This window comes from Stomoxys calcitrans, chromosome 2 (assembly GCF_963082655.1).
Source record: "Stomoxys calcitrans chromosome 2, idStoCalc2.1, whole genome shotgun sequence".
Lineage (NCBI taxonomy): Eukaryota > Metazoa > Arthropoda > Insecta > Diptera > Muscidae > Stomoxys > Stomoxys calcitrans.
The window spans coordinates 2,496,944-2,522,880 of NC_081553.1; the positions used below are offsets into that span (position 1 = coordinate 2,496,944).

Consider the following 25,937-nt stretch of genomic DNA (forward strand, 5'->3'; position numbering starts at 1 on the left):
CTCTAATTGCAATTGTCATTAAATGACTTTTACAATGACCAAACAAAAGTCGCAGACTATTACGCGGACAAAAAGTGTTCCCACCAGCCAATTAATGATGGAACACCGCATAATCGGCAAGGGTGCCGGTAGGAGGACACCGGGCAGTGGGCGACAATTGCCCTACACAACAGCTGTGGCCCATGCACTTGGGCCACCACAGCCCACCACATGGGGTGAGAGATATAAAAACCAAAAGAGAGTAGAAAAACTGGGCGATTTTGTTTGTTTGAAACATGTTATGCCGTAACACCATAACCCAACAAATAATCGCCAGTGACATAATAACAGTTCGAACATGTTGTTTGATCGGTCTCCCCAAGCCGAGAAATGGGCTCGCCGTCGCGTTGAAACCAGCGATTCATAGCAGTAAATACCTCAACAGCATCTGTGAGTTTAGCTCTGCTCTCTGTTGTGATTCGGCTTGAATCGTACTGAAAGTCTCGTGGCCAAAGAGTACATGAACACAGTAGGCACGGTATGTGCTTAATTTCAATTGCTCACTTGTGTATGAGGCTGTGTGTGGGGATGTCCGAGTAAAAAAAACGAAAACCAAAAACACAGAACGAAAAACACACAAACGAACACGTGCTGCAGTTTTTGCTGTGCGCTTTTTCCCCAGCTTGGACTTTTTGTTCGCATATAAAAGTAACTCTTCGCTCGAGGTTCTGATTAGTCTTTGAAACGCTCTTTTGTCTGTAACGTTTGTTGTGCGAAGATCAGCGAATACCACCTACTGACTCAACGTTTGTTTTTAACTGAAATTTGAATTTTGAAAACCTTAATAAGTCCAACAAAATACCAAAGGAAATATAACAATAAAAAAACGCAGTAAATTAAAAGAAATCAACTATAGCGCAAAAATAAAGTGTAAACAAACAAGTAACACATAAACAAAAACCTAAGAGTGTCAAAAAAAAAACTATAAACCTAAAAAGTATGTACAAAACATCGAAACTTAATGTGAACTGAAAAATTATCTATATCAGAAAAACTGATTTGAAACAATTAATTTCAACTTGGCCCTTCGACTACAACCTAACCAAATATAAAAAAAAATTAAACGTATAAGAAGATATGAGATTTTTCATATCATTTTTGAATATTGGTAATGAGTGGCTGAATCGCTTACTCGATCGTTTTTTTTATTATTATTGTCATTTATATAAAACAATGGTTTCAATTTTGAAACACAGAATGAGTTCCATTGAAGTTCAAAAATTCTAAAATGCGTCGATAAAAAAAATTTTAGAATTGAAGATAACTTGCAAAAGAAATGTACCGAAATTGTTAGTAAAAGACCAAAACAAGGATACCATATTCCCTTAAAATTGATCAAATTTTTACGACGACTGTGGATTTAAACATTGGAACAAAACGAGTGTTTCATTTGTAAAACATATGCTGATTTTCGAAGAATATTTCAATGTTTCTTTTTTTAGAAAACAACGTTTCTGCTACACTTGTTTTGCGCTTTATTAGCAAAATTTGTGCTTTCAACGAGATATTGTCCACCAAAATACTGCATAAACAAATTAACCCAGAAGTGTTCTGCTTTTAAAGCACTTTTCAAAGCTTAGGGCACCGGAAGCTTAAATTTTGACTTTTTATGATATCCCCTAACCACAACAAATACGGTGCCACAAAAAAAGTATTTTGTTAAAGAAAATCAAAAACGAATGAAAAGGAAGCTTGACAAAAAATTTTAAATGTTGGCTGTTTTCTTGATCTTGTTTTTGGGATACAGCTTAGGCCCATATTTTACGATTTTTTTTCTTGTTCAAATTCGCAAAGTAGAACTTGATCCATATAGTTTTTGCTTAATTTGTGACGACTATACATACGAAAAGTATATAATTTTATATCGGTCTTACTAGTCCGACTGGAGCTTGAGCTCCGTGTGGTTTTCTTCGTTATCACGAGAAGCTTAACTGCGCGTCCACACGATGCGGATAGTGAAATGCTCCATACAGAATAGCTGCACCAGCAGTCGCGGACAATCAACGGTATTGAGCGGCAACGGTTCTTGCTTAAATACTGTGTGCCTATGAAGATGACAAGGAGAGTTATTGGCGCCTTTAAATAACCAATGGCCATGATGTTCCCTCGCCGATCGGTCGTATAGACCGGAATGAGCTCTCCAAAGGAGCTTGGCTAGGATTGCCACCAAGCATGCAAAAGTGGCTAAAACAAAAGAATTATGTCACCAGGACATACCCCATATTGTATGTGAGAGATCAAAACTGTTTGCTGTAACCGCAGAAAGACTGCTGAAAATGAGACAGCAATAATTTTTAGCTACAATTGTTGAAAAGTTGAAAATGTAAACAATTTTAATTTAATGTCAGTAGACTAATACTAAATTAATATCAGCAGACTAATTCCTCCGGGTTTGCGTCTACGATTACGGTCAGGTGGAGAAAGATCCACGATTTGGCGAGCACATATGGCATAGCCCGGACAATTTAATAGGATTTCTATATTGCATTAATTTACCCAAAGCGCGTATGATTACTTTTTGATTATTATGTCCACATATGCCATACGACATTCGCTACCTTGATCAAATTATGCATCTTTTAAGCGAGTATCCTTTTGAAATATCCAGAGACCTACATCAACATTTCAATCGGACGCAACAGACGAATAGACAGACGGACACGTCTAAATCGAGTTATGATATCAAGATGGTAAGCTCTGTACTTCTTAGGATCGCAGGCTGATATTTCGAGACATTAGAAACGTAAGAACTTAATTTGCATACCACCTATTTAATGGGGATGGGCATACAAAAATCATTTTTTATTCTAGCACTGGTTACGCAATCCTTTGGGGACAAACATATTTACTATGCTATTCTCAATAGATGTATTGCTTCAGTCGGCCTGACTTAGATGTGAAAAATATATCATGGTAATCCTGGATACATATATACTACAAACACCTGACTCATTCTTCTCTTCAAATAGTCGATTACCTTGGAGTGAAATCTAAATCTCCTTCGCGATGCTGTATTGAGCTCGATACTGGCTACTCAATCCAGGTGGTCAACTGTTTGCGTAACCATTTTAAATAACGTCGAGATATTGGTACGCAGTTATATCTCATGGAATGAAAAGAAAGTTTAATCTCTTAAAAAAAACAATTGACATTCTTTCTTAATGTTAATTTAAATTTCCATAACAATAATGAATTTCAAGGAAAAAATTATATATTGTTATTGTTGCCAAATTCGGGGTTTAACGACAAAACAAAATAAATGCGATGCAATCTTCTTTGTAAACAAGTTTTTAGCGATAACAAGACGACAAAAATAATCGAAAAGATACCCCCTAGTGCCAAACGAAAAAGAGCTCTAAGTGGAAGTTATTTGTATTTCTTTTTAGTGTTTTTTTATCCATTTTGTTATGAGGAGTATTGTACTAGACTATTTCAGTTCAAAGATCAGGGACGACTTTTTGCTGAGTCCCAACGGGCGCTGTCGATACCTCTTTGTAGAATTATTTAAATTGGTTAGAGAAATTTTTTCTGAGGTTCAAACCGGGCTTTGAGCTGACGGTACAACTAAAGGGTGATTTTGTAAGAGCTATAGGAAAGGTTTCAAAAAAAAATCACACACATAAAATTTAGAAATTGCATGAAATCTTTATTTGAATCGCTAGAACGGTCCATATAATTTAATGATTGAAGATTATTTCATGCAAATGTTGACCATGACTGCGTCTCAAATGGTCCATCCGCTTACTCCAATTTTGGCATAATCTTTTCAACATTCCGGCATGTACCTCACGAATAAATGATTCAATGTTGTCTTCCAATGCGTCAATTGAAGCGGACTTGTCTGTATAGACATGAGCTTTAGCATAGCCCCACAAAAAATAGTATAAATTGCACGATCTAAGGGGCCAATTGACCGATCCCGAACGCTAAATAAAATGTTCTCCGAACTCGCCTCTCAAAAAGTCCATTGTTACGCACGCTGTCTGGCATGTGGCACCGTCTTGTTGAATACACATGTCATGCAAGTCAAGCTTTGCATTTTGGGCAAAAAAAAATTGGATACAGTATCACGATAGCGCTCACCATTCACAGTTACGTCACGATTCGCATCATCTTTGAAGAAGTACGGTCCAATGATGCCACCAACCCATAAACCGCACCAAACTGTGACTTTTTCTGGAAGCATTGGTAGCTCTTGCAATTCTTCTGGCTGACCTTCACTTCAAAATCGACAATTCTGCTTATTTACCTACCTATTGAGCCAAAAATGAGATTCGTCCATAAAATGGAAGAAGCGCCCGATAAACTTTCTTAACAGAGAGCATGCATTTTGATAATAAAATTCAATAATTTGCAAACGTTGTTCGTTTCTAAGACGATTCATGATTAAATTATAGACCAAACTGATGATGATTGGCAGTAAAACAAAACACGAAACGTGCATGAGCTGTTTATACCAGTGTTGCCAAAAAGATAATGGCTAAAAAATCACCCTTTAAATCAACAGTTGGACGATCAAAGCGAAAACATTCGATGACGAGGTCCCATTATTTTGTGTCAAATGGTGCACTCGTTGGATTTTCTTGAATTTTTGAGTTAATCCATGAACAATTCTAAAGCAAAACCACGATTTTTCGTTTAAACTATAAGCCTATTTGCAAAATGTTCCAAACATTCGATGTAAGTGATTTTTACTTTTTTACACGAGATTTTACGCTTTTTACTGGTAAATTATTGGCATCACTGGTAGCGACCGACCGAAGCCTCTGTTGCGACAGACCGAAGCCACGATCTGTGTTAATTTGAACTCCCTTCATTAACTTCCTTAACATCATGTACAAAATTATTCTATCAATTTTTCCCAAAGTCTCTGCATAATACGACTTCTAGGTTCTGAAGTTATTGATTAAAACTCGTTATATTCATGCAGACAAGAAACAATGCACACAGTCATTGCATTGATACGAGTATGTGTGTTCCCATGCCCATCACTATAACCATATGGTGGTGGGCATGGGAACTGGTCTTCAGTTTTCTCTACAAATTGCAACGTATGTCATGTTTTAGTCGGAAATCAAAACCGAAGTTGATATTCTTTTATTAGTTTAACAAGTATGATTATATTTTGCAACGATCTAAAAATCTGATATGAGCATCGTGAGCAGCCACAGTGGTTCATCATGCATCGATATGAATCACAAGTTCTTGGTATAGGTCAAAAAAGAACACACAAATGCGTCCCGGCTGCATTGTTATTCCCGGCACAAGTTTTCTTCAGAAAACACTTTAATTATTTTAAATTAAATTCACCAGCTGGAGACATTTCACTTGCCCCCATTACTCACATGACAATTCATTGTCAGATTACACAAAAAAAGATGGCATCAGATGTTGAATAAACATTTAAATTCGCTATTTTGCCTTTCCATTTGTTACGGCGATGTTATTCATAAATTGACATTTACAAGTTAAGTGTTTCAAATCGCATTACTGATGCCGGTTAATTTTCTGATTAAGTCATTAAAGTTGATCGGATCAATTCTATCATCGAGCTACCATTCATTACAGAAAAATACACTGCAGTGCGAATCAAATCAGTCGGCCTCAAAATTAAAAATAAAACAATTAGAAAAAATCACAAATTGCCATAAAACCTAAAACCACTATACATATGTTATTATCCAAATATGTCGTCCAAGAATCGATGACCATGTTGGTCAGAATAGTCGTGGTCAAAGAACGCAACTGCCATGGAAAAATACTGTTGTTTCAAAATAATGCAGATTATGATAATAAGGCTTACATTGTTGCATCAACATATGAAATATCGCTAAGAATAGGCAATAGACAATGATGGTGGGGTCAAATATTTTCGGAAATGTGGTTACTCAAAATTCCTTTGATGTCTTGGCGTAATGGAATCTTATGCAGCATAAATGTCATGGCAGCATTTATTGTGGCTGCTGCAAGGCAGCAGTTCAATGACCCATAAGTCAAACGTAAATGGCATTTTACATTGAAGCTTAGTTTGGTTTGGTGCAAGTATAAGAACTTTTGTTCAATAGCCAGTATTACTTTTGGGCGACAAAAGTCGCCTCAAAAAACTTTTACAGCGACCGGCTTGAAATTGTCCCAAATTTCAATTTTTTGCTACATTTTTCGACCGTTATAAACATTTTTGAGTATTTTTGCTCATAGCAAGTAAATTTCTCGAAACGCATTCGTCTTTTGCGCTTGCTCCCAATGACTTACATCAAGTTTATAGAGGTGGTGGTTCATCGTCTTTGATTCTTACAACATAAACTAGCCAGCGTAGATATTGATTTGTATAACGCCTTACACGTCTATGTGGTCGATAGGTACACTTCGATAAATCCTAAAATTGTTTTTTGAAAATAAAGGGTTATTTTTTTGAGGTTAGGATTTTCATGCATTAGTATTTGACAGATCACGTGGGATTTCAGACATGGTGTCAAAGAGAAAGATGCTCAGTATGCTTTGACATTTCATCATGAATAGACTTACTAACGAGCAACGCTTGCAAATCATTGAATTTTATTACCAAAATCAGTGTTCGGTTCGAAATGTGTTCATTCACCGTAACGTTGCGTCCAACAGCATCTTTGAAAAAATACGGTCCAATGATTCCACCAGCGTACAAACCACACCAAACAGTGCATTTTTCGGGATGCATGGGCAGTTCTTGAACGGCTTCTGGTTGCTCTTCACTCCAAATGCGGCAATTTTGCTTATTTACGTAGCCATTCAACCAGAAATGAGCCTCATCGCTGAACAAAATTTGTCGATAAAAAAGCGGATTTTCTGCCAACTTTCACTGAAAATGATTTGCAAGCGTTGCTCGTTAGTAAGTCTATTCATGATGAAATGTCAAAGCATACTGAGCATCTTTCTCTTTGACACCATGTCTGAAATCCCACGTGATCTGTCAAATACTAATGCATGAAAATCCTAACCTCAAAAAAATCACCCTTTAGATTGCTTTTAAAAATTATCATCAAGGGTCCAGTTCAGATCCATACCAATTGATTTGTTAACTGTATTTGCCATCTACTTCCATAATAATATCACAAAGCTACCACATGGGATACAACATTTTCAACCCAACCATCCAAAGAGCCACTGGTTCTTCCTATGTCAACCCAAGTTGGAGGTAAAATTTGGACATATATGTCTGTTTTGGGGGTCGGGCGGCCAGAGTTGTGTTTTACTTCGAAATACCTTTCATTTGACACCCATTTTGCCTAATTGGGCGATTTAAGATTCTAAGTCTTTAATTAAAATCGATAACATACAACTGTTTCCATCTTCTGTTCAAATTTTGTCAAATAGCGCAACCCGTTATGATTTTACAACAAACATAATTGTTTAATGTAAGAGCCATTTTTAATTTGGTTGATAAATTTTGGATCGACAAAGTGCACTTACATGTTTTTCACAAGTACCTTAAGAAATAACTGCAAAAACATTGTACGTATTTATATAATCATAATCGGACGATTTGGTACAGTACAAGAATACAAATAGGTCGCCGAAGGGATATATTGGTCGACCGGGCAATATTGGACTCAAGTAAATGGTCTTTGGGAGTACTGGCAAATCTAATCTTCAAATTTGGGTCCACCAAATAACCCCACGCGGACAAGGAGAAATATTGGTCGATCGGGACAGTTTGGTAATCAAATTAAGGGACTTTCGAAGTAAAGTATGAAGAACACACTCAAAAAAAACTTCCCTAAACGGAATTATATGTCGATTGAACGATATAGGAATTAAATTAAACGTCTTTGAATGCTACCGTAGCGCTGAGGTTAGCGTGTCCACCTATGACGCTAAACGCCTGGGTTCGGGTTCTCCTGACAAGAACATATGAAAAAAATTTCAGCGGTGGGTATCTCCTCCTAATGCTGGCAACATTCAGGAGGTACTGTACCATTTGGTATAGCAGCCATTCGAAAACTTTTCCACAAAGAGGTGCCGCACTACGACACGCCATTCTGACTCGGCTCCTTAGCATTGAGCTTCAACTTGAATCGGACAGCACTCATTGATATGTGAGAAGTTTGTCCCTGTTCCTTGCTGGAAAGTTTATGAGCAAATTCGCATTTTGCCATTGGGAGAAGAGTACGGATTTGATATCAACATTTGGGATGAATGTCTTTTGGGGGAAAGGAGGAAATGTATTTGAAAGTATATAACAAATTGGCAGAAAAAAGTTAACAATGTGGATACGAGACAAACGATGCTTCAGAAAATCTCTATCTCGCTTACACATAAGAACAAACTCAAAAAACTATTTTGGGGTAAAGAGAAGTATATCGGGCCAGCAAGTACTTGATATTCATGTGTTTGAAACTGGGATTCAAAGCGCACCGGCTCAAATGTGTGTAATATGACTCTCTGTTCCGAATTGCACTCAAGCCGGACTAGAATTCAGCCCTCTGGTTTGCTCTCTAACAATGTTATTGATTGCACTTAGCTCTAAATTACTTAAAACTAGGACATTCATGTCACAGCGACAAAAATTCTGTTATCGATATTTAAATGTAAAAATTTTTCTTGCCACTTAATGCATCAGCTGAAACTCAAATTTTGCACGCACAGTGGGAGAAAATCGAAAAAATACGAGTAAAAAATATGCCGTGTGAAAATGGCTAGAGATATCTCTTTGAAATTTGAAATGGTTAGAGCTAAGGTGTTGGTAGAGGATTTAGAGCACGGAATAATCATCCGATTTGGCTGAAATTTTGCATGATGACTTCGGGTATGACTTTTCAATTTTTCAGCATTTATGCCTAATTTGGTTTAAATCGGTTTATAACGGTATAATAACCAAGTGAAGCAAATGCAATAATTTTACAACCGTTGGCTACCAATGTCCGCTACAAAGGACATGACTCTTTCGGAATACACAACACTCACCTTAAGCTTGATCTGTATTTTCTAATTGAAGAAAAAACGAAAATGTGGTTTTCGTCAATAACGTCACACGTGTTATGCTGTCCACGGTTGATATGTAAATATGAGAACATTGCCGCAAATACGCTGAAACAAAAAAAAAACGAAACAAATTTCATAAGGGGACATCGTTAGTGAAAGGATTAAAGAAGAGCATAAGAGTAATGAGCAGTGAACTTTTAAGGTCATATCCTCTGTAGAGGACATCGCTAGTGAAGGGACTAAAGATGTTACGGCAAGTAGGAAGGTATCGCTCTGTTTTTCCCGAGGATTTTCCAAGATCTTTTGTAGTGAAACTCTCTGGGTTTCCATGCATAAATTAATGGACTGTCATACCAATGGCCATACTGATATAACCAAATTATTTAATTGATTTTTAGCCATACACTTCTGAGAAAACAACTTTTATGTGCGTCCTTTTTGAAATACTCAGCGGTTACGATGAAAATAACCATAATGTTAGCGACTGGTGTTACTTGGCTGTGAAAAATCGTCTTTGCAATATTTGACAAATTTATCTAAAACTGTAGTTCATTGTGGTATGTGGCGGATGATTAACCGCAGCCTCTTTTCAACCTAACGTGGTTAGAAGACAGACACAATACAAGCGTCACCTGCATAGAATTTTTGAACTGGTGATTAATTTGAATCTGATCTCTTCTAAACTATAAAGGAAATGTAATTTATCGATTTCCCTTTATCTTTATTCTTAATATGTCCTCCATCCATACGGAAATCGGGATGTCAAATTCATATTAATAATCGATTCTTTAAAAAAACACACACACATACACAATTTACGTAAATTTGCTGGAATAGAATTCGTTACAATATTCTATGCAACAAATGAACCGTCAATCAGTAATCCTTAAACCGTGCAACCAAATCACACCATGTTGCATAGTCTTGCCGCTTCACTAATTGTTGTTGGCATGCATGAAAATCAAGACAAATATTTATGGCAACAGCGACTGCTATTAATGGAACGACCTTGTGGCATTGATTCAATGAAAATTTATGCAGGACAACAAAACGAAACAATGGGCTGCCACTAGTCGCCTACTGCAAAAACGAAAGAAGAAAAATCAAAACAGCGTCAAATTTGTTTTCACGTTAGATTGTGCTCGTATGTATGTCGTACCATTTAGTTGCATTTCAAATTAAAGTTTGAACACACACACACACACACACACATACGGTCGGCTGGGGTGCACAATTTGAATTATTATTCAAGTCAATGATTGCGGATTACAGTTTCTTTTTAGTGGTACGAGTATCGTTTTGTTTCTTTTTTTTATTAGTTTTAGTTTTAGTTTTTGCTCTTCCATAGTGTCCATTGTTACATTGTCTAAATTGGTTTTACATTTTGTTATAAGTTGTTGCTGCTATTGTTGTTGCTGTTATTTTCCAGCCAGCGGTAACAAATTATAGTTGATTTAATGTACCGCAACGCTTGTAAAATCGAATTTTATTAAATGTTCACCTTCGCGCCACTTTGGATGATTAGGAGAAATCTTTGCTGCAGCCAAACAGGCAGTAGCTTGGCTGCATGGGCATGCAATCTGACTGACAACGGCAATGGTGCTCACCATGCTGGTGCTGGCCACCGAAGGTCAATGATTACAAATCGTTTTTGCTGCTGCTGCTGCTGCTCTTCAAGAACCCAAATGTCTAATTCTAACTCTAAGCTTGGCAAATTTCAAATTGATGCAATTGCAATTATAGCATAGACCCCGAAATACAGGGTGCGCGCACATCTATACTTCGCTCCTTCCCTGCACCATGTTGTTTGGCTTTGTTTCGAGGGAACTAAACTCAGCTGCCTCAATTATAAACGATTTTCAGTATTTTGCGGGGACGGGCAATAATTACAGTGGCTTTGTGACATCAATGACGTTTGTGATGGCTATGGCGATAGTGTTGGCAATGACATGGCATTGCCGATGGTGTATGTTCTGCAGAATTACCAATTAGCCACTGTGCAAAAGTGGAAATCACCATGGCGCCGTTTAAGCAGAACAATTTCCTTTTTTACATTGTTTTTACCAGTTCGTTTGCAATTTAAATCCAGCACCACAACTAAACAAAAGTTGTTTTTATGTATAATAGTGGACAATTTAAAATATGGATTTTTTTCCCCTTATCCTCCAAGAGATTGCTTCGTTTGTTAATAAAATATTGAAAAGGTATAAGTTTTGCTATATAAAAAATGGAGATTTAACTAAAAAATTGGCCTAGAAACCAAGAACAGACCTCAATATCTTATATTGGTCACAGAGGGACGGACAGGCCATTTATGACAATCAAGAAGGAAATTAATATGCTGATGGTCTGGCATACAGAATGACTACTGATTATTAAAATTCAACCTCATTCAAAGCTTAGCAAACTACACTGTTTCTCAGATTGCCAACAACTAAATCTTCATTACATATTTACTTTTGCTTCATAGGTAGTTCCTTAATTGTTAACTTGAATTCAAACCTTTTGTTATAACTTTAATTTATCAAAATATTGTACCAAATCGAAGTAACGAGAATGCGCAACCCCCTCCTGTGGTATTATAAAGAAATCGCCATTAAATGTCTCTTCTCTTTGACATTCCTTCTGCCTGTGAGTACGAGAATGTGTGTGCGTATGTGGTGTACATTCAAATATGGGTCCATTCTCATCTCGAATGAGTAACAAACACATGACTGTGCTTTGAATCCATCAAGGGTCAATTTGGAAATAAATGCAGTCAAAAAGTCCGACTTATGTAGATATGTATGTAACATTGTAATGTTGTTGTTTTTCAAGAAAATGCGGATGTGCAAAGCTTTTGTGGTGGACAATATGGTGGAACTTTTATATCGGCTTCTGGGTTTTTGTGTTTACGGGATGCTTAAATATTTGAATGAAATAAGGAAGCATTTTTCGCATGAAACCAAGAGTTCTTTGTTTGATTGGACAAATTTTGACAAAAAGATGAAATCAGCAATTCGCGAATTATGTCGATTAATTTAACATTTGGTTAAAAAGTTTTGTAAAAACAACAAAACAAAAGGCCAAAATTGTTCTTACGCACAATCTCAGGGATCTTGGCTTTCTAAAGTCTATCTATCTACCAGCTGGCCCGATTTGCTTCGCTACACCCACAAGTGTTTGTGGTCCCCTTTTGACATGGTCTAAATTTAAAAGTTATTTATTTTCGTATTTTGCTCTCAAATAACTTTCATTAGAATCCCGTATTGTCCCGTTTGGTATACATTTTCATTTGGGGTAAAATTTTGCCGAAATTGACCGAAATTTTTAATTAATTTTTGTATTCGTTTGAGTCCCATTTTGTCCCGTTCGGTGTACATGTCCATTTTGTGCATAGTTTTGGGGACTTGAACCCAAATTTGTATGTAAGTTTCGTATTCTTCTTCCAATTACCTTTCATTTGATACCCATATTGCCCCAAAAGGTAAATATGTAATTTTTTGGCGGTTTTTTGGGGTGGGGCGGTACTCCACCACTTGGGTCAAATTGTTATATCAAGTTCGTACTCTAATCTGAAATACCTTTCATAGGGTGTCCCCCAAGTTCTTTGACCCTAAAGTTTTATACCAATTTTGTGTTTTTGGATTGCCATCTCCGACGTTTTTGAAAATTGTGGTTAGGGGGAAAGACCCGCCCCTTCACGGATATCACAAAATAATATTTTCACCATTGGGCTAAACTCTACCATCTGTGAAAATTTCATGAAAATTGGTTCAGTCGTCAGAACAAACAAACAAAGCCCAACATTTTTATTCAATCGATAAAAGTGACAAATTTTTTCACAACATAGTGATTATCTAAGCATTACTAACCACTCTATTATTTTCTAACACAAGATGAGCGCCGAATCCAACAACTGGATAAAATTCGTAAGACTACTCAGAGGAAGACTTCGAATTGTTCAAGCATAAAAGACATTGACAACATTACGATTGCAATATTAGGGTTTTTCATAAATAGTTGTCCTTTTCGAGAAAGGAAGGCAATCAGCTCAAGAAAAAACCTGGATGACCAGGGAGATTCGCAACATTGGGAAAGAGGTTCGCAGACTTCATAACAGAGCACGTCGTAAAAAGCGGCAGTTTATTGGTATTTGTATTACACACGGCTCAAGGAGTACAATAACAAAATCAGAGCGGCTGAATGTACCTCCTGGAAGTTTTTCTGCTAATAGGTCGATAGCGTTAATGTTGCCACCAAGATGAAAAAGTTTCACTCTAAACCCATGTCCAAACTGAAATGTTAGTAGAGGAGGACATCTTGAGGATTTTGATGAAAACAAATTGTCCACAGGATGCGACGAGACTCGCGGAAACACCGGAATCTTGAAATAATGCGATTGACTAAAGACTTATCGTTACAGAGTTTATGGTAAAGGAACCCTTGAAGAGTTCCAATTATTTAATTCACGCGGACCTTATGGCATATTTCCGGTGTTACTACAGAAGGAGGCGTGTTATCTTTCGCTCCATTTAGCTTCTATTTTTACAGAGTCCTTTGGACTTGCATATGCTCCGTAATATGCTGGCATATGCTATCAAGCCAAGTTTAATTATGCGACACCAAAGGCCTATAGACCTATAAGCCTTACGCCCTTTCTGGTCAAAACCATGGAACGTATACCATGATAAAAAGAAGGGCATCCAGCGAACAGCTCAAAAACATTCAGCATGCCTTTGTCGAGGTAAGACCCTACACCAGGTTTTGCATAAAATAGAAGAATCCTTCGATGCCAAGACGTTCACGTTTGCGGTGTGCTTCGAAATCGTGTGGGCTTTTAACTATGTGCGGACCGACACACATATCCAATCCTTACACCACTACCTGGTGGGTCGTGTCCTTAAAGACCTAATAAGCCTAAACACTAAGGAACTGGTGGATAAAGTGTGGGTCCCATGACATAAAAGTAAGTAAAAAAGGGGCACTGGGCACGCCACAAGGGGGCATTTTACCGTCATTTTTATGGGTGGCCACCTATTTCGGATGCTGACTGAGGGGGCATTTGAACGATGTCATATCACTTATAAGGGGTAAGGATCCGAATCAGCTATGCAGGAAGCCCGAAAGAACGATTTCGATATCTGACAACGTCAAGCACTTAGGAGTGATCTTGGACAGGAAACCCAATTGGAAGTGTTATATGGGCACTTTGTTGCAATGGGGCTCTAGAAGAGCGCGATTAGATCAATATTTACTTACACCTCAGTAGTTTGGTGGACTGCAAAGTGGTTTTTACGGATATTAAACAAGCAAACAGGACGGTAAGGTCACGAACAGTCTTGGAGTGCAAGAAGGAGATTAACGCCTACTCCACTTCCACTTCCACTTGAAAACTTGCCATCGTTTTCGTGTGGAAGTGGCGATCCTTGTCAAGCTCTAATAGGCGAGCAAGCTATACAACCGGGTCGTAGCGGGGTAAGGGGGAATGAAAGAGCAAAAGATTTTGCAGTTTATAATCTTGGCTATCCCGAAGCCTTTCTGGTCGACGCGGTGCGAGTTATGGGCGTGGACGACGAAAATCCCGCAGCGAGTGACAGATCGTGGGAAGACGAGCATACTACGGAAAAGAAGTAAGAAGGAGGTCAGTATAGCTTTCGGTATCAGTAACGGCACACATTGGATAGCATGTGTAGATTTTGGGATTATGTTAGTAGCATAAAATCCCTAAATTAGCTTTTCTTCTTCAAAGTTACTTTTTAGTATTGGTCCATATTTGAATTTAGCTCTCATATAAAATGGTCCTACGGTTTGACTTCTAAAGACCCTAAAGCCACAATTATTGTCCGATTGACTGAAATTTTGCGCGTAATGTTTTTTATTATTTCCAACATATGACTTCTGACATAGCTCCAATATGAATCGATCTTCCGATTTAAAACCTTGAGAATCCGTGAGTACCACAATTGTTATGGGATTTGGCTGAAATTTTGTGCGTCCTTCTTTGTTATGCCTTCCAACATCCAGAGTAAGTAAGACCAATATCGGTATATAACTTGATGTGGGTGATGCCTATTCCTCACCAGGACCCTAAACATTAAAGAACAATAGCAAAGAAATATACGCCGATATTATGATCCATTTTCCCACACACACCAACGTAAAGCCACTCTAATATTTGTTTAGTACACACACACAAACACAGGCGATGATGTTCGCCCTCATCAAGCAAGCGAGCAGGCAGACAGGGAGATCACATTTAGTTTATTAAGTGCTGAAATGCAATTTGTTTTGATTTGTTTAATTGAGTCAAACTTTTTGTGATGTCTATGTGCACATTCGGAGGTATTTATGGACTATTTGGAGCAGCCGAGCGACCACAGTCATTCATAACCCCAACAGCTTGTTGTGATGTTTTTGTTTATACCACCACGAACTATAAGCGGGAATGTTCCGTCCATGTCCGTTGTTGTGTTGTTTATTTCTAAATATAAATCAATCACAACAGCAACAGCGACACTGACCTTTGCATATAAAAGGGTTTTCCAATTGGGACTTGATCACATTGAATTTAATTTGTGAACCCACTCTTACGCTATTCGTCAAACTGTCACTGCCGATTTATACAGTCAACTCAACATTTTCATCGTTGTAAAGGACACGAACGAACAACGTCCGCAAATCATAAAAAATTACTACCGAAATTCGGAGTCGGTGACCGCTTTTCTAAGAGAAAATCACTTTCAGTGACGAAACTCATTTTTGGCTTAATGGGTGCGACAATAAACAAAATATGTGTTATTGGTCAGGTGAAAATCGACATGTGCTTCCCGAATCAACACTTCGTCAACGAAAAATAACTGTTTGGTGCTTGCATGCCGGCGGCGTCTTCTTCTCCGTCGACGATGCCAACGCTACCGCACCACTGATCATTTTTGGCCTGAATTGGGAGTTATATGGACCTAGACGACATGTAGTTTGAACTGGACTGTGCCACACATTACAATCGATTTATTGAATAGTAAGTTTGATTAGATTGATATCTCAAGAAATGGCCCAGTCCATTTTCTTTCGGGCTTCGTCAAGTTATTGTTCTATGCCAACAGAGCCAACATTCAACGGGAAATAGCGACCGTTTCGACTAAAATGAGTGGCCGAGTTATTGAAATTTGGGGCCAACGTACTGACAGATCCAAAAGTGGGCAAAAGCGCGGTTGCCAAGTCGAGGACGAAGTCGAGTTCCATTCATAAATGTTTTGATTGTACTTCCACCTTATATAAACGTTTTTTGAGAAATATATATGTTTGTATTAAGTCGGAAATAAACAAAATAACGATTTTCCAAATTTTAAAAGCGGTGCATTGCATTGCAGCTTTGGCTTCAGATCCCTTCGACAAAAAATCAACAACAATTTTGAGCGATGGTTTTGCCCTCACTGCCAATTATTAATCCTTGTAGAACTTATCTACAGTGGACCTCATTCTCTGGTAGATAGTTTGGAGTCTGCCATTAAAGCAAGAAATGTTTCCCTATCGTTGTCTTTTCAAACTGTTTGGGCAAAAACTTAATTAGAAGCTCTTAGCCTGCAGTCTAAATTCCAACTCTTCAAACTGTGGTACAGAATTTTGGTTAAAAAAGGTCCACATCTCACTCATTTTATTTTTATCTTAAAATTTCTGTAACTTGCATTGCTGGTGAGAGGTGTCACCACATTTTTAAAAACAGAGAGTCTGATTGAAAAATTACTACTTGCACTACTCTACTATTTAGTATCGACATTCACATCAACATCAATTACGCAACAGCGTGAGTTTGCGATAATAAATCAAATTTAAATCGACATTTTTAAATGAGTAGATGCAAGTTTTTCATTTTAATTAGAGGCATGCAAATGCTTTAAAGTGTTTTGCATATGCATTAATTTTTTGGCGCACAGGTGAACGCGATCTCGTTTTTTAACCAGATAATTTGCCATCAAAGATTCGAGCATATTTTTAATCTTTTGGTCGAATGAAATTAGTTGACTTACCGTTAAACTCCATCAGCAATGTTGTAGTTATGGTTTAAGATGACGAGGATAACTCCACAAATGGAGAGCCATACACTGAAATCAAAAAAAAAAATTGGCTAATGAAACCGGTAATTGAAAGTTATAGTAGAATTATGCAAAACTATTTAGGCAAAAGCACATGTTTCTGCAAGTATTGACTTTTAATGATCATTACAGCAAAGGCATTCCATTGAAAGAATCTCCTTAACGATAAGAATGTCCTCAAAATGTAATTATTTGTTTAAATAAAACCAACTAGCATTCGATTACTAATTATTTTTTTATTATGTTAATTTTTAGATATCCCCACACAATTGACATATACTGCACATAAATATTGAAGGGTAAGTATCTTTAGCTTCCGTGCACTTTTCAGCTTTAACTGTTGTATATTGGAAATATTAAATCCAACAAAATCTCAGAATTATTATTTTTTATCTAATCGATAATCTAAAAATTATCATTTAAAGTGACAAAATAGTAATGACTTACAAAGGTGTTGCTCTAGATAAAACCGACAGACCCGTATGAAAATCAAGTACAAGTCGAAGTAACTAACCGACCAGGTGTCATGTAAAACTTGATGTTTGTTGAACACATTAAAAATATAATTTTTTAAGTTTCTGACTTTTGGGTAGTTTTGGTAGTAATGTTATTACACTTTATTAAACTCTTTTGACTAATCTTTAGCTCTGGGTGCCACTAAAGCCCATGCCAATTCTCACAAAGTGTAATGAAGACTTTATTTTGTAGTATGTTTGAGCTTATTAAAGCTTAGTAAAAAATATTTTTTTTTTTGTTTCAAAAAGTCTCAGCAGAATTCGGAAGCATTTTGAATGTCGTTGCTACAAACTTGAAATTCGAAATCTCTGCCAAACGAACAAGTAACTAAACATTTCCTATGGCAACGACCAATGCACCACATAGCCATTACTGCAGACTGCAAACTGCAGTACTCACCTATGCTACTGCCTGCAATTAACGCTTTTTTCAGCTTTGTGTGGAAATTTTTTTTGAAATTGCGCAAGAAGCATCTGAACCTCTGTAGAACCAGAAATCTCGCCACACCGACACCAGTTTTTAAAAGAGACAAGTGGTTTTGAGCTGTGGCATGGGGCAATAGTGGCCACGGTTATATTCATCTTTAACTTCAAGCAGCTTGGTTAACCATTTGCTCGGCAATATGAGGCATATTGTTTTAAGTTTCTGATGTTTCTGCGAGTAAATGCAACCAATACAAAAAAAAAACTTAAAACTGGAAGACTTGAAATTAAACAAGTAAAAACGCATAAGTTCGGCCATGCCGAACTTTCGATACCCACCACCAATAAATAAATATTTATTATTCTGTCTTAATTTAACTCTACAATATCGAAATATCCAAGTATAGGCCAATCTTAACCACATTTAGATCAGGTTCCCAGAAACTTTATACTAGAAATAGCTCCAAATTACAGCAAAATCAGGAGATAAATGAGGTTTTTTTTGGGCCTAAAAACCAAAATCGGCAGGTCGGTCTATATGACAACTATATCTAAATATGTTCCGATCTAGACCATATTTGGTTTGGATATCAACGGGTAATAATTACGCCTGTTATAGACTTAAGACCCTAAACCACCAGATTGACCTATATAGCAGCTATAATTAAATATAGTTCAATTTGGCCCATTCAAGAACTTAACCAGCGTATAGAACAATTACGAGTCTGTGCAAAGTTTCATCTCAATTTTTAAAGACTATAGCGTGATTACAACTGACGAACAGGCATATGGATATCGTTAAAACGTCTTAGAATTTTACGATGATCCGAAATATTTGTACTTTGTAGGGTGGAAAATAGATATTTCGATGTGTTGCAAATGAATAAGTAAAAAAGATTTAAAAACAAGTAAAAGCGTACTAAATTCATCCAGGTGTTATACTATGGCTCGCATATGTCAAGTTTTTTTCCTCCATTTCTTTTTATAGGCAAACAAATGATAATGGATAAAAAGTGCCATACTATTGAAACCATATCAGCTTGTAAACCGAATCGGACCAAACTTTGTTTGGATGTTGGTGCCCATAGTACAAGTCATTGAGCAAAAGTTCAGCCAAATTGGATTAGAATTGCGCCCTAAAGGGGCTCAAGAAATAACAATTTATGGACCGATTTGAACCATACTTGGCATAATAGTTAGAAGTCGAAAGAAAAGACTTCATGTAAAATTTCAGCCAAATCGGATAAGAATTGCAACCTCTGGTAGCTTGATAAGTCAAGATCCGAGAACGATTTGTATGGCAGCTATATCAAGTTATGAACCGATTTGAACTATAAATACAAAATTTCAGGCAAATCTGACAAGAATTGCCCTCTAAAGACTCAAGAAGTCAAGATCCAAGATCGGGTTACATGGCAACTATTGGGTTGCCCAAAAAGTAATTGGGGATTTTTTTAAAAGAAAGTAAATGCATTTTTAATAAAGCTTAGAATGAACTTTAATCAAATATACTTTTTTTACACTTTTTTTCTAAAGCAAGCTAAAACTAACAGCTGATAACTGACAGAAGAAAGAATGCAATTACAGAGTCACAAGCTGTGAAAAAATTTGTCAACGCCGACTATATGAAAAATCCGCAATTACTTTTTCGGTCAAAACATGGACCGATATGGCCCACATACAATCCCAACCGACCTACACTTATAAAAAGTATTTGTGTAAAATTTTGACAAACAGGCAGACGAACGGAACGACGGACGGACCTGGCTAAATCGATTTGGAATGTTAAGGCCATCAAGAATATATATATTGTTGGGTTTTAGATGAATATTACGATGTGTTACAAACGGAATGATGAAATAAGTATACCCCCCATCCTATGGTGAAGGGTATACAAATAATACAAATTTGAAATTACTAAAATTAAAACTCTTTACCAACTTCAAAAATAGGTGTAATTAAAGTACGTCTGAACAAATCTGATCATAGACAACACGTTATGTGATGTAATCTGTTATTATCATGGTGCAAATCGAACAAAAAGACTATGTTTGTCTGAAAATTATGGAGTTTTTTTGTCTTCAGGAATCAAAGCTTGCTTTTAGCCTTTCCCATCGCCTAATGATAATACATACTTTTTCACTTGATATTAAAGAAATGTTATCATAAATGATTGTTTAGTATATAGTGACTTACTATTAAAAACAACAATCTTTCAATTTAGGTCAAATTATCGTTTATAGTAAGGAAATTGATTTGGGATAGGAACAACGTTGTACATTGTTTAAAGACAAAGAAACGGTTTCACAAATAGGAGAGTCTTTAAATGTTTAAATTTCTTTAAGTAAAGATACTAACTTCATCTTTACTAAAATGAACTAAATGAGAATGATTCACTGAACCACATTTGAATCGGAAGTTAGAGTCCTTTAGTGTATAACGACTTCAATTTAAAAATATCATTTTTATTTTCGCCTCTTTCGCTGCAATCATTACAAAATTCTTCGATCATAGGTTAGGCTTGGTTGAAAATTGGATGCAGATATTAATCTGCCCTTGTAACGACGTTTCTGAAGTTTTTAGTAAGAGGATTTTAATTGAGACAGAGGGTCTTTTAGTAAATTGGTTTCCTGTTCTCTGTGGTATGGAGGGAAAAAGGGCAATATTTAATTTGACAACCATGATTGCTACATACTTTTGCCCCACAGTGTGCACTTGCAGATATTGTCTATGTTGGACGCATAACAAGAAATCGATATTAGCAGGCCTATTTCATTATTATGCTTCACACTTGCTGGATACTACAGATAGTTATGTACATACATATCTCTGCTCTTCTTTAATGCTCTCTTTGAAGTTTGGCTTTGTCTCTGCCTTCGCCTCTGCTGTTGCCTCTGTCTACATTTGTTTCAATATCATCTTCTGTCTACCTTTTTTTTTCTTTTGCGGAACCAGTCTTTTCTATTGAGCCCATTTGAATGAATATTTCCAACAAACAGATTGGTTTACATTGTTTGGACAAATCAGAAGAATAGTTTCTTCTCATATTTTGCGAAAATCATATTTTTAGACAATTGTGTTAAATTACAGTTTCCTTTATAGAAATAATCGAATTCGATTAGTTGATGTTTAAAGTTTCAAAGTCACCGGTTATTTTTTTTGTTTTGTGTACGGGATAAATTTCGGCAAAGCGGTACCGTACTTAGTACAATTAAAAGAAGCCATTTTGAATTTCCGAAAAAAATGAGGTGTCGTAGGTTTCCTAAAGGAATTTTGCATACAAATAATTCTATTTTGTTCGAGTCCTCAAAGTGAACATAACTAGCTGGAAATTCTGCCTCTGAATTGAGGAAAAAGTGTAGTGATCCAAGTGACATACAAATATATATTTTATTTTGTGACTCCGCCTCTTTCTATAGCCTTTTAGGCTAACGTGAGGAATTGAAACGAGAGAAACGTATACTCCTATATTTTTGTTCAGAAGGTAATTGAAATTTGGCAACGTTGCCTAGATTTGATGTGCGATATTAAGACAAGTGAAATTTTTTTAATAGGCCCATTGCAAAAACGGTGACACGTGACTGCCTTGGATTAAGGCACCGACAAAGTGGACTGTTGAAATGGTAGTTTCGTCCAGACGGTGCAATACTTTACCCAGGTCGCGGCTACCCACAGGGCAGTGGCGGCTTGGGGATTTTTTTTAAGGAAAGCTAGAAATTTTGGTGACTACCTGCTTTTCATCTACAAGAAGTATCACCTTTGACACCATAACCTAATCAATGTACCGTTTTACTTCGTACTGATTGCCCCAGAAAACCACGTGCATTTTTGCTAAAGATGTCGGAAGCCACAATTTTTCTGCCCAATTAAAGTCATCACCGAGGTTTCATTTTAATGTGCCAAACATCAGAGGAACTATGCATCTAATATGTTCATAATAATACATTTTCCCGAAACCGTCAAATTTATATCCACTCAATCCGATGTCACTTTAACCTGCTTTGTCACCCCAAAATCGACCAACCAAGAAGTTTTGGGAAGAATAAATTCGATAAAATGTCATTAAAACCCATATTGTCGAAGTGCATTTAGAAGAAAGAATACCACTTGGTGAAATTTCATAACTCTTCGTTAGTCAATTCGCAGCTTGGATAGGCACATATCTCCTGCCTGGATTAAAGCACACGTTTCTTCCAATATACCTACAATTTACGTAACTATGAAATAAGTTTATTAAAATATTTTTTTTTATATTTTTATTATGTCTTGTTATGCTAACTAAAGATTAATTTTTCTCATAGACATGATAAGGCTTTTGGATAATTTGCCATTTTTCAAAATTTAAATCAATGCAAGATATATCACCCCATTCTTGAACCCCCTTTTTCATATACAGAAAGAAATTGCAACAACAAAACACCATCGACACCGTGGAGGCCTTCATGATATCATGGATTTTTGGTGCTGAGATTATCGTCCATTTTTAAAAAAAAAAAAGTAAGTAAGAAAGAAAATATGTAAAACCTTTCTTTTAATTCCCCAATCACTTGCATCGATTTACTTTTCTCTGCTTAGCCTATGAAGTTTAAGTAAGAGAGATAGAGAGAGAGCAACATGATGATCATTAGCTGGTCTGTGGATCATATCTGAGAGAATGTAATGGATGATGAACATCATTTTGCGCTGCCTTTATTTTGTTTTCATGTCTAACATCCACAATAAGCTCAGCTTTGTTTTTTTTGAAGTCTATCACCCACAATTATTTTTTTTGTTTTGCATATCTTGTCTCTAGACATTTTTTTTTTTCTCTTCAGTTTGATCAAAGCAATTATTGAAAATTGATTTTTTAACCCCTTGAGGGCTACTTTAACATATCTAGATTTAAACTCATAAAATCACTGTTTTATAATGTAGTATTTCTGAAATACGTAATATGACAGGTTATTTACTATAAGGCAAGAGATAAAATTTTCTTTTTTTTTTTTTTCCATGAATTTAATTGAACTAATAATTATCACTTTAGCGGTAGATTTTATTAGAATTTAAGAACCTTATTTTTTTTTATTATGAAAATTTATAATGCCCTGAATAAATTTGTTGTTGGATCTAATATGATGTGGTAAACTGGTTCAGATGTTTTCTTTTCGAGAGATGAGATCGTAAAAAGGAGTCACATAGGCTAAATTAGGGGTTCTTTATGAAAATGTCGTGCTCTAAAGAACGTAGGTTGGCGTGGGTTGTGAAGCACTTTCTCCCAACAAGACCTGGGAGAGTGTTTTAGAAGCACCATAGGAAAATATCTCATAGTACATGCAAACCTTAATAATTTCTAATATTTTTTTTTAGTCGATTTTTTTTAATTTTGATGGTATTTTGATTAAATAAAAAGGGAGTCTGTAGTAATTTTAATTCAAGTAATGAATACGTGGTTTAAAGAGGAAAGGACCCGAACCCCCCACCCGACTAGTGCTAGCGAAGAAAGGCTCCCGCAGTCCTAAGTCTCTTTGAATTCTATGATGCACAAAATCTCAAATTTTCAGAACAGGCATCTCGAAATTATATTCGTGAACATTACAGAATTTGGCGCCCAACGTGGGGCCCGAAAAGATGGTCGTATCTTTTTGGCTCTAAAAATATATATAAATAATGCTCGTAGATTTCATTTGTAAAAAAAAAAAAGTTCGAGGAAATTGATATGCCTATTTGAATTTTTATCCTTAAATAGTTATCAAAGATTTTCTGGATTATTGGTAATCTGATTTTGTTTTTCGGATTGACCAACCGCTTATCATTTGATTACCTTTTTATTGATTTCAAGGACAGTAGTCAAGGAAATTTCAATGAATTTATAGCGGTTGTGAAATTATAATTTTAACTATACGGAACTTAGGAATCAGCACCTGTTAGGTTAGTTGGATTTCGTGGAATTTGCCAGTATATGAGCATTTTCTCGACCCTTACTTGACAGCAGAAGGAAAATATGCTGGTGTGTTTAGTATAGTGGAGATCTTAATTTTATGCCTGCTCCATAAACCAGTTTTGTATCCGGAGATTTTTCTATAAGTGTTTTGTACTCCTTTTTTAATGTGGTCTCATCTCGAGAAAGAAAACTTTCCGATTGATTTAGAAACTCCTCTATATATATAAAAATAGGCTTAACGTCTGTTTAGGTTTAGCTTTTTTTTTGCTCGTTATCTATCAACTGAACGAATTTTCTTTTCCTATTACTTATATCTCGCAATTGATTTTTTTTTTTGATTTGCGGGTTTTAGATTTCACAATGTCTCTGGAGCGTACACCACCTCCACTGACTATGCCCGCATCTTCGAAGGCTCCTATAGGAGGTGAGTCGTCGACTTGTAGTCTTTGTAATCTTTTGATGGCCGAAGGCCAAGACTGCCTCTTGATCAATGTGTGTTCTCACCCCTTTCACAGGACTTGTATCGAAGAGCATTTAGCTTCCTCATTAGATTGTCCTGTTTGTAAAAGACCTTGCCAGCTTAGCGAGTTGAGGACTTTGGATATGTCGCAGAGGTCTTTGGATGCTTCTCGTGGGGTTCTGAATGACGGGAGACCCACCCAGAGGGGTAAAGGGAGGGGGGCGATGACCAAACGTTACAAAACTCGTAGCGTGAATCGCGACTTGTTTCAAGATCTGCCACACGGTTTGGATTCGGGCTCGTGGGGTGTCAATCCTCCCACCCCGGATATTGATAGACAGGACAATCCTCATGCTAATTTTCCCACTGCTACGGATCAAAGGGCTACGGGTGCTGTTGATTACAACGAGGTTAATCGTATGATACAGATGAATCTGTCTCGCCTTCTCCGAGACCTTAATTTGTTACCGGACGCAAACCGTGCTATTGATGCGACTGATTCTCATAGGTCGGTGCAGAATCCCGATACGGATTCGACTAGGCATATTGACCGTGATGCGGTGCGTCAGGATGATCGCCCTCAGTCAACTCGCGGCCAACCCGATAATGGCATACATAATCGTTCACCTAATGCATCTGTGAACTCCCACATATCTTCTGATAAGGCTACATCCATTATACAGAGTTGGGGTTTACGATTTGATGGATCACCCAATGGGATTAGTATCGAGGAGTTTTTATACCGAGTCAGGTCATTGACCAGGGACAATTTTGATGGAGATTTCACTGTGATATTGAGGAACTTGAATACCCTATTGATTGGGAAAGCCAAAGATTGGTACTGGCGGTACCACAAGCAGACTTCTGGCTTGAATTGGGATGATTTCTGCCAGGCCATTCGGGCCCAGTACCGAGATTTCAAGACGTCTTATGACATTAGGGAGGAGATTCGAAATCGAAGGCAACGTCCCAACGAGGCATTCGATACCTTTTTCGAGGCAATTTCTGCCATTATGGATAGGTTGCCTGTCCCCATGATAGATGAAGAGCTTATTGAAATTCTGGTGAGGAATCTCCGGCCAGAAGTTCGGCAAGACTTGTTGTATGTTAGGATACATTCGATTTCTCATCTTAGACAATTGGTACAGACAAGGGAGCATTTTCTCAGTGACGAGTATGTGAGGAAGAACTTGTCGTCTCGTCCTGTTGGCGGTAATGCCATTCCAAGGAAATATGTCGCTGATATAGACCTTGCGGAGGACGGGGAAAGGCAAGATGATGCATTACCGAATGTAGACGCCCTTTACAAGACGAAAAATCTATCGAAGTGCTGGAATTGTGATGGGGTTGGCCATCACTGGCAGGATTGCCTGCAAGACAGGAATATTTTCTGCTATGGCTGCGGAGCCAAAAATGTCTACAAACCGAACTGTGTCGAATGTAAAGCCCGGAAGTCAGTCAATTCAAAAAACCCGAACGGAACGGGTCCACCAATGGATTAATCCATAGAGTGGATTCGACTTTTTCGACCCGAACTGATATTTCAA

At 37.0% G+C, this 25,937-nt stretch overlaps 1 protein-coding gene across 2 annotated transcripts in view; it reads left to right on the forward strand.

The window, feature by feature from the left end:
* The first annotated feature begins 697 nt into the window (after window positions 1-697).
* LOC106084362 (beta-alanyl-bioamine nonribosomal peptide synthetase ebony) overlaps window positions 698-25,937 on the forward strand; it is a 56,241-nt gene continuing 31,001 nt past the window's right edge. For both annotated transcript variants that reach the window (XM_059362771.1, XM_013247986.2), the window contains exons 1-2: window positions 698-976; window positions 17,328-17,371. The gene's annotated coding sequence lies outside the window, so the exon portion shown is untranslated. The remainder of the gene's footprint in view (window positions 977-17,327; window positions 17,372-25,937) is intronic.